This window comes from Dermacentor albipictus, chromosome 10 (genome assembly GCF_038994185.2).
Source record: "Dermacentor albipictus isolate Rhodes 1998 colony chromosome 10, USDA_Dalb.pri_finalv2, whole genome shotgun sequence".
Taxonomy (NCBI): domain Eukaryota; kingdom Metazoa; phylum Arthropoda; class Arachnida; order Ixodida; family Ixodidae; genus Dermacentor; species Dermacentor albipictus.
In genome coordinates this window covers 12,269,559-12,278,812 of record NC_091830.1, presented here as the reverse complement: position 1 = coordinate 12,278,812, position 9,254 = coordinate 12,269,559, and the positions used below count along the sequence as shown (strand labels likewise).

At 49.6% G+C, this 9,254-nt stretch overlaps 1 long non-coding RNA gene across 1 annotated transcript in view; it reads right to left on the bottom strand.

The window, feature by feature from the left end:
* Positions 1-148: 148 nt before the first annotated feature.
* The window catches only part of LOC139050854 (uncharacterized), a 141,616-nt gene continuing 132,510 nt past the window's right edge, over positions 149-9,254 (bottom strand). The window contains exon 4 of the long non-coding RNA XR_011509100.1: positions 149-531. This is a non-coding gene — a long non-coding RNA (uncharacterized lncRNA). The remainder of the gene's footprint in view (positions 532-9,254) is intronic.

Genomic DNA, 9,254 nt, shown 5'->3' with positions numbered 1-9,254 from the left:
GCAGAGGCAAGACCAACAACACGGGTCACAATTGTAGTTTCATTCTCATGGCAATTGTACTTTCGTGTATGAGCTGTTCACATATTTTTTATTTGCCCACCTTTCATTTACTGTGCATAGTTTGTGCACTACTTCACTTCCCCTGTGTTGTAATAAATCTGTCGGAAGAACTTTGCTCATGTGGACTGCAGTGCTGGATTCTATCAATTGCACATACCGTGCCATACTTGCAAGAATTGATAGCTTAAGTGCGAAGTGTGGCACTAGGTTAAAGCACTGTTCCTTGTCTACACTTTTCATCTTGTGTTGGATCCCCTTCATCATTCCCCATGCGAATGCAGCCAGTATACTCAACTGAGCTTGTGGCTGTACCCTTTGTAAGTGGCGAGCTTTAATATCCAGGCAGAAGGAGAAAAGGTTTTTCAATACAGGAATAAATTCTAAAGCCGTTCCCTGCTTGGAAAGGCATCCTCCCCCGGCAGCAAACGTCTTCGAGGTGCTTGTCTCCTGTAGTAACGGCAGCCACCCGACCTGCAGTGGCATTGAAGAGAACACACACAATGATAGTGTAAGGTAGATAGAGCATTAACCTGTCAGCAGTAGAGGTAAGCAAGAGACGTTTAGGGTATTGGGGAAAGAAAAGCGGAGAACGGATTGATAGGACCTGACGCGTTACAGACATACGAGACGGTGCAAGGTAGATGCCCGTAAGCCATTGTATTGAGAGGAAAGATTGAGGAGATTTAAGCAAAATCCTAGACTGAAAGCACGTATGGCATGCCTGGTTAGCTCGAGCAGGATGCATAACTGCACGAACCGCCCTGTTTCAAAGGGGATGCCAATAAATCGCATCAAAAATGGGTTTGTCCTCTGTTTGCTCGTGCTTGAGAAGCCGTTGGTGGGAGATAGCGAGCCGCAAATCTTCGGTCCATTCGATTCATGCGCGATTCGGTGCAATTGTCGACATACCGGGCGTTTTCAGTGAACGTGGAAGCGCTCACTAACCTCTTCGACAAGGTTTCAACAAGGTCGGAATAGGGTGGCACATTTTTTTTTTTTCCCTCACCTCTCTTGTCGCATTTGCTCGATTGTCCGCGCAGCCAGACGTGACCTCTCGTAAGGCTCTGGCATCACAACTAGAATGGGCCTCTTGCAGAAATAACAAGTTGCACACAATAAAACCCCTGCTTGGCGAGTGGAAGTCGTGCAGCCACCAGCAACGCTTCTATGAGGCGATCCTATGTCGACTTCGAATTGAGCATACATACACACGTACTTGACACAATTTTCTACTTCAAAACGAAAACCCGCCAGCTTGCGAGAAGTGGCCATGAACCACTTACAGTAATGCGCATTATTATGACATGTCCACGTACTTAAACACCGAGACGGAAGCTTTTACAGAATCTCTATAACCTACACATAACTTTACATCCCGCCTCAATCCTGGGAGATGATCCGCTAGTGCCCTTCACTGACTTGTTGAGCTTTTTAGAAGAAACCGGTTTTTCGCACAGACTATAAAGTAACGCAGCTTTCGCTGCTTTAACATTTGATTGCTTAACATCTTGTGGCTGGCGCAGCATGGCCTTAGTCGCTTTTGCGCCATTAAACCGGAATTTGTTCACCTTCCAAAAGACGACCTGGAAGCGTTCAGTGAAATGCAAAATAAAAGCTTGCGGAGTCGGTCCGCTCCGTGCCTGGAACGCAATCATCGCTATTTCAGGCAGTGGATGCGCACGAACCCTATGCGAGACGAAGGGCGGAGTCCACGAAACAGGCGCCGGTAGGTTGAAACATTCGATTGCATCACACACAGCGGTGCATAAACCATGCCGTCCGGTTGCCATACGTCATACTCGCCCCAGTGCGGTGTTGGCTGCCTGAAGTATACTGAAAGCTCCGCTTCGCGCTTCCTCGGTGAACAAATTACCCGACCCCGTGTGCGGCAAACAAAAACCGTACCCAGGAATTTTGTAACATTGCCCCTGCGGTTATCTGGCGAATTTCACCGCAGCACACCGGCACACCGCAGTGCAACAGCGTAAACTCAATGGGCAGCACTTCAAAACATATTTCAAACGGTCACCCGAATTTCAATAACCTTCAGTTAGCAACGTCGAGTGATCACGCACTTCTAATAATCTGCACTTATTCGAAGCTTTCCTGCTGCGTCATAGCAGTGTTTTAATCCTGATCAAAACGCTGCTGTAACGCAGCAAAGACGTTGCGCCTAGGTGCCGTAAATACGCTTGTTAATAAAAGGGGCGTACCCTCTCGATCTTGCTAACTGAAAGTTCTCGAAATTCGGGCTGCCTTCTGATACATCATGTTTTGAAACGGTCCTCATTGAGTTACGCTGCTTCACTGTGGTGTTCCAGTGCACTGGGGTGAAGTTCGATTAGTGGCCGCAGGGGCAATGTTCGAAATTCCTGCACATGTGTTTTCGTCAGGGCCGTAACTTAGGGGGGCGGGGGGGGGGGGAGGGGTTATGTGGTGCGAATATATACGTCTTCACAGTAGTGACCACCAGTTGCCGAAATTTTTCGCCCACTGTAACTTTCCTGAGTTTACTTCTCTCCTCTGCCTTTGCTCAACAAGTCTTTCCTTTTACAAGACCAGTACCTCAGCGCTACCGCCCGCCCACTATGTCGGTCGCAAGACCTTGTTGCGAATGGCTGCAAATAAAACGTTTACGATCGAACGCTAACCTCCCGGCCACAATCAGGCCCTCAATAATCCGCGCCGTCCTTACCAGGTGAATACGCGGCGTGCATCAGCTATGACGTACGGCAGACAGCACGAACAATCGCTGCTCTGAAGGTTCGATGAGAGAGTATCACAAGCTAGAGTGCCACCTACGAGCTAGCCTGCGTGCGTGCTTGCCAATAATCTAGGCACGCGCAAACGATCGCAGATGTCCGGGCGCCATGATGCCATTACATGTCTGTCATGCCTCACAGTCGACAGAACAACGCGCGCGGCCAATCATCGAGTCGGGACTCTGGGTAGACAGAAAATGAAACCGGCTTTTCAGCATTCGTTCGCAAAGCGGAAACGGCGATCGACTCATGCTCAAACAAGAGCGTAGAGTGCTTACGTTCAGTAAATTATGTTTACTCTTTGGGGGTTAGTGGCAACGAGTAACCGAGTCTCACCAAAAGTAATCTAGAGGTGCATGCATTGAGGACGGTTGCGCTCGCTCCGAAACAACGTTTGCAAGAGATGACTGTGTGACCGAGCGAACGTCTCAGCAAGCGTCAACGAAACGAGCGGGCGATCGCTCGTTTTTCTTTGCGAGTGCCCCAGTGCCGCACCTACGTCTAAACCTATAACGCACACGCGAATTAGCACGTACGCCTCAAAGACCTATGACGCTGTCGTTCGGCTAAGAACGCGCCCCGTAACTTGCAAGCTTTCGTGACAGTACGCAAGCTTTGTCATCGGTGGTTTTGCATCGCAAATACACCGACCGATCCCCAGCGACGAACACTAGCGAAAGAGGCAAACAAAGTTATTCGCTGTCAAGAAGGCTGTAGCAAGTAACCACAAGGAGACGGAGAGTTGCTTCAAGATCCGTTATCAAGAGCAAGCGCTCCAAACCATGTGACAATTATCCTACGGTTCTGTCATCGAACGTACATATGCGCAGATTTCGTGGTTCCTGTCCAGGAATGCGCCGATCGAGCGTTATCAGCCCGAAAGGTTTTTTCTATTTTGTCAGTCCGCGCTTTGCGAACCGTCCTGGAGCATTTTCGTGTCGTAAAAGGAAGGAACCCTGCAACCACGAGCACGCACGTAACCCATATAACGCGCGTTACAGCCAACGTAAGCCGCGCTGTTCAAATTAAAAAAAAAGTACAGAAAAGAGAAATAAAACAGAGGCGCGCATTCGCGGGTGGAAAAATTCCACTCTCGGAGGAGCGCCCTGAAGAAACGGGGACTTGTCAGCCATCTTGAGGACGCCTAATCGTCATAGGGACGCTTCGTCGCCCGGGTCGTTCACCTCCTCAAGCCTTCGTAGATATCAGAGCAGAGGGTTCTGGGATATCAAAGGATCACGCCACCTCGGATTGCCGGTCACTGTAAACAACCCGTCTAGGGATAATTGGGTCAATCGTTTGAACTGCGGGAGGCCGTGGGCGCCATGGTTGCCATTTTTCAAACCGTTGTCACGATCGCGACTATAATATGTGGAGCTATATCGCGCGGAAGTTGATCGCGCGCGTCGCCCGAAATTGTCCGAATGGTGCGTTTGAAGACGTTTCAGGCGGCGAAGTGGCCGAGACTGATCGCGCCGTGATAACAGAGAAGTTACGAAGGAACTTTCGGCGTGCCCTGAGACTCCTCGAGCTTGTAATTCGACTGAGTCGGTCCGCCGTCTCCTGATCGAGGAGAGCTCGGTGGCTGTGAAGAGCCCGGAATTGTTACCGATGATGGGTCACGATAACCTTCCCCGATCGACGGCGGACGCAGTGAAGGTGAGATCGGGCTGCGAGTACGAGAGACCCGAAATTGCAAGAAAAAAAGAAAAAGAAAAACGGCTGGTTTCTTTTGGCGGGAAAAGCAGGTCCGCCGGGCAACCGAATTCAACACGATCCGAGATGTAGCGCGTCGTTTTGGAAGTTGAGCGGCCTTTTCGCTATCGTTCTTTTTGTTTTTTTTTGATGAACTTGGACTCGTGAACAAGGACAGACGAGAAGACGTGGGCCCAGCTGTGCGAGCTACGAGTCTCGACGAAGCCTTAATGCAGGTGAGTTGCATTCAAAACGTAACGCAGCTGGCATTTTACTCGGTATCGTAAAGACACCTGCTCGCACACTGCACGTGCCTATAATGTGCGTGTCGTGTTGATCGCGTGCTAATGCGACACTTCGCAGGGCGCGCAAAAAAGAAAAAAAAAAACTGTGCACAATGTCTCGCCTGTGACAGAAGCGATGAGAGTCGCGAGAATATGTATCAATAACGGTGCAGTGGTTCGGATAAGTGTGTTATTCTTTGCCGTTGTCAGCTGTTATGTTCAGTCGCGATCAAAAGTTTGGAGACCCAAGGTAACTGTAAATGCGATATGTTAAACCAATTCGAGGCCGCGGAGCTTCGCTTGAATATATTCAAATTTTTCGCTGATGGAGTGGTGCCCAAAGTTTTGAACGCGCCAGTGTACGTGTACGTATTACGCATTGATTGTCGTCTGCGCTGGTGCGGTCTGTTTGTCGTCTGTTCCGCGTCGGTGCTTCGCGAGTTCGTCTGCATTGTGCGTTCGCCGGCCAAGATGGCGGACCTCCGCCGACGGCTCGCCTGCACAATGGCGGCCAATGTGTCCGCGCGGAGGTTTTCCAGACATGGCGCGTCTTCCCAACTGGCACTTTCTAACATGGCCGCGCGGGAACGCGAGCGCTGGCGTTCGAATGGCGAGTGAAATTACGCGCACCTGTCTCGTCGTCTGTAACGTCTGAACATTTCGAGCCGTTTTTGCGATTACGTTTACCGCGACTTCAATTAATGCACGGTGGTCGGCCTCTTGGGCCCTCTCGGCTTTCGCCATCTTGGTTTCTCCGCCGAGGATTCTGCTCGTTCGCGGTCAACGCAACCTCGCCGCGTCTGTCTGCGTGAAATGCAATCGGTTGCTGGCGTAAAAAAGAAAAAAAAGATTGCGCCGCTGCTTTGGGTCCAAATATGCGGGAAAACTTGTAATTCGTTCGCGATCAGTCGCAAGCGCTTGTCGTTTATTAATGAACGAATAACGTCTTTTCACCCGCAATAACTGCAAATCTGCATCAACCTCGCGAAATCGCCCTCCCTTCCCGCTAAGGAGACCGTCGGCCCGAATCCAGGAAAGCTTGCCGTCGCGCAAACTCCGCGAGATAGTTTATTTCATTCGATGGCTCGGAAAATTTCGCCGCCACGGCTAATCACTAACGGACGGTTTTCCCGCCTAGGGATTTGTCGGGCGTCAAAAAGTCATTGTTCTGGGCACAAGCGCGCCCCAAGCTTCGCGACTGCTGTAGGCTCCTGCGCCTTGCGGTTCAAATTCTGCGGTACCTATAACGGTCTGCCCTAGGGAGACGTGTATATAAACCCGGGACCCCGGGGACGTCGGCACCCCAGTCGACCGTTGGCCTCCGAGGCGTGCAGACGTCGAGGTCGCTGCAGGACCCACCGAACTTTTGGCGGGAAGAGCTGTCACCGGCCAACGGTCTTTGTTGAAGACACCTTGATCGTGTGCGTGTCGTGTGGAACTCTTGCTGGCCCGTTTGCTGCCTACGTGGGAGAGGGACCTGAGGACAAGGACCGACCTCGAGATGCGACTACGAGCGGCTTCGACGCGGCGCAACGAAGTGGTGAGTTGGCTATTTGCGTTCGGGGAAGCGCTTTACTTAAATTTGTAGCTGCACTTGGGCATTTTATTCGGCATCTTCTAAGGCTATGTTAGCGGAGCTCTTGTTTCAGCTGTTAGATGACCGAAGCGATGAGGGGTTTGCTGCGCGTATTAGCTGGCTTTTTTTTTTAAGAGTAAAATAGTTTTTGCGGCGGGCATAACGAGAACGGACGGTATGAGATGGCCGGTGGCTTCGTGGGCGCTTTGTTCTCTCCGTGTAACGTATAGGCTGCACGATTCGGTGCCGGCGATCTCGATCCTACCGGCGCTTTTCGAGAGTGGGCAGCGGTCATCGAGTGAGGTGTCCGTTGGTTGCAGTGCGGGCGCGCGACACCGTGCTTGCGTAATTTAATTTAATTGGTAAGCGAGCGTTTACTGCAATTTGTGTAACTATTGCGGAATTTTCGCGAGTGCTTACGGAAATTATAGAATTCGGAATTATATCGTTATCGATGCTTCCCGGCCGCCCCTCCTTTTAAAATGCGTAACATTCACCGGGTGAAGACAGCTTTCGTATTTTTTATTTGTCGAAAATGTTTATTAATTTTATGTTTTTTTTGTGCAGCTCGCGGTGTGACGTTGCCGTTAGAGTTCAAGTGCTTGTGGGTCGATTACAAAAAAAAAAAATTGACGTGCTTACTCATTCCTGATGTTTAATGCACGTACGAAAAAAAAAATTCATATATAGAAAATAGACGCATCGCTCATTTCATGACAAGTACGAAAACAAGCGTACATCCAAGGCACCTGTTAACGCGTATTAATAAAACGGAATTCTTTGTCGTGCAGTAATAATCATTCTCGTGTGGTTTTGGTTAGGGTGACGGAACAAAATGACCGTGTTTCCGATGATGGACAGATTTTACCACGTCAGGCAAGATGAGCATGGCGGGCCGTTTGACAAATTCCTGCGCTCTATGAGGCGTGCGCTGACACGTAGGCCTGTCTGACCAATGTTAACACGTACGGTGCCTTGGATGTGTGCTTGTTCTCGTATTTGCGTATTTCTGTGTTGTGCATTATAACATCCGTACGGTCTCGCTGGTTGGCCATCCACCTTCACGGAGTGGAACGGCTGCCGAACTTTCTTGGGGTCTTTATTTTTTTCCCCCAGTACAGCAATTAACGCCGTTTTCGTACTAGCTTCGCGCAGCTACAGCGTGTACTGCACCTTTCCAGAGTGCCGCGATTTTACCGCTCACTGATGGCTCGGCCAGACTGCTCGAACGCTGCCGCGTTTTCCGCGACGTTGGTGGTGGTTGCGTATCTCGTTGCTGCTCTGGCGGTATTCGAGCAGGGATTTTCTTGTACGATCGCTCTCGACTTCTCCGATTTCGCTTACTTAGTTCTTCCATTTGTTGTAGTCCGCGGTAGTGCGGGCGTTTTGTTTCCGCCCGGACTTTTTCGGTACAATGTCACTGCCCTCTGACCTTATGTTCTGCACGGCTTTCTTCCGAGTCTTCCCAGTGATTATCATTTTTTAAAACCTAGGTTACCCGTTTTGAGCCTCTATCTCTCTCGCTCTCATCTCTGGGTTATTGTGATTAATTTTTTTTGCCGAATCAGGGTCAATATTCTTTAGCGTCGACATTCCAGGTGGGCCGAGGCCTCAGGTAAAGCAGGCTATGGCGCAGTGTTGCTAATTTTCTAATATATTGGGACTAATTATGCCCGTAAGATTAATTCGGTCTACTCGGCAACTAATTCTCGTTTCTGGTGCGCACTGGTGAAACCGGCTCCCGTAAACGCGCCGATGGAGCCCTGCTTAGTCCCAAGTAAGCTTGCTTAATTTCCTAAATGTGTGCCGTATGGCGGCTTTGCCGCATTGCGCCTCTACCCGCGGCGGTGCATTCTTTACAGGCACACTGCGCTATGCAGTTAAACGGGCCCCTCACAATGGAAAATATTGTCTACTGTTCTCTTGAGCAGCTCAAAGTATTTTGTTACTTTGAGCTTAGGCAATGAATCAACGGCCAAAAAAAAGAAAATGAACCAACTTTCGAAGCATTGACCTAAATGCAACATATTCAACGTAGAAATGGTAGAGCCTATTGGGAAATATCCTAATAATTTTTTCCATGATTGTCGCTGCTGTGGTTAATTTTTTTTCCCGACTGGAATGAAAGCGCAATAAAAGAAAAAAAAAACCACGCGACTACGTGATTGCGCGCAGCGACATTAGTGCCCTGAAACAAGGTACCAATGAAGAAAAACTTTATTGAAGAATAAAACGCCCAATGGGTGGAGCCCCTAGACAAGGGCCCCACTGGATTCCGCGCGCCGTCTTTCTGGTCGGATGGTGGCCCTTTGGACCTCTTCCTGTTAGCTGGACAGCGCCGCCTCCCATTGTGTATGCTCCGTAATTTCTGTGTTTATCTTTTGTGGATATGCCGTGCATGCCCATGAGATGTGGTCTAAGGTTGGCGTGGCTCCGCACCATGGGCATGTGTCCGTATTTCTTTCGGGATGAATTTCATGGAGAATGTGCAGGTTGTTATATGTATAGGTTTGCAGCTTTCTCCATATAACCTGTTCTTCCTTACTGAAATTCTTATCTGGGGGGTGGTAGTTTCATTCTATTTCCTCTGTGATAGTTTAAAGTTGCAGAGTAGTTCTGGTCAATCTTCCTTTCCCCTGATCTCCTTATGACTGGGTACCCATAAAAGGTGAAATTTGGCACGGGGTTTTATATCTCGTATAATCCTATAGGCTGCGGTGCGTACTCGTCCCCTGAGGTAGCTTCTTCATGCCGCTTGAGTCTGATGGGGTGGCTATTTGTTGGTTTGGTTCAGTCGCTTTGACATCAAGGGCTATTGCGATTTCTTCTGCTTCCACGATAGTGGCGTTGTGAGTGGAGGTGCAAGTGATTTCTCTG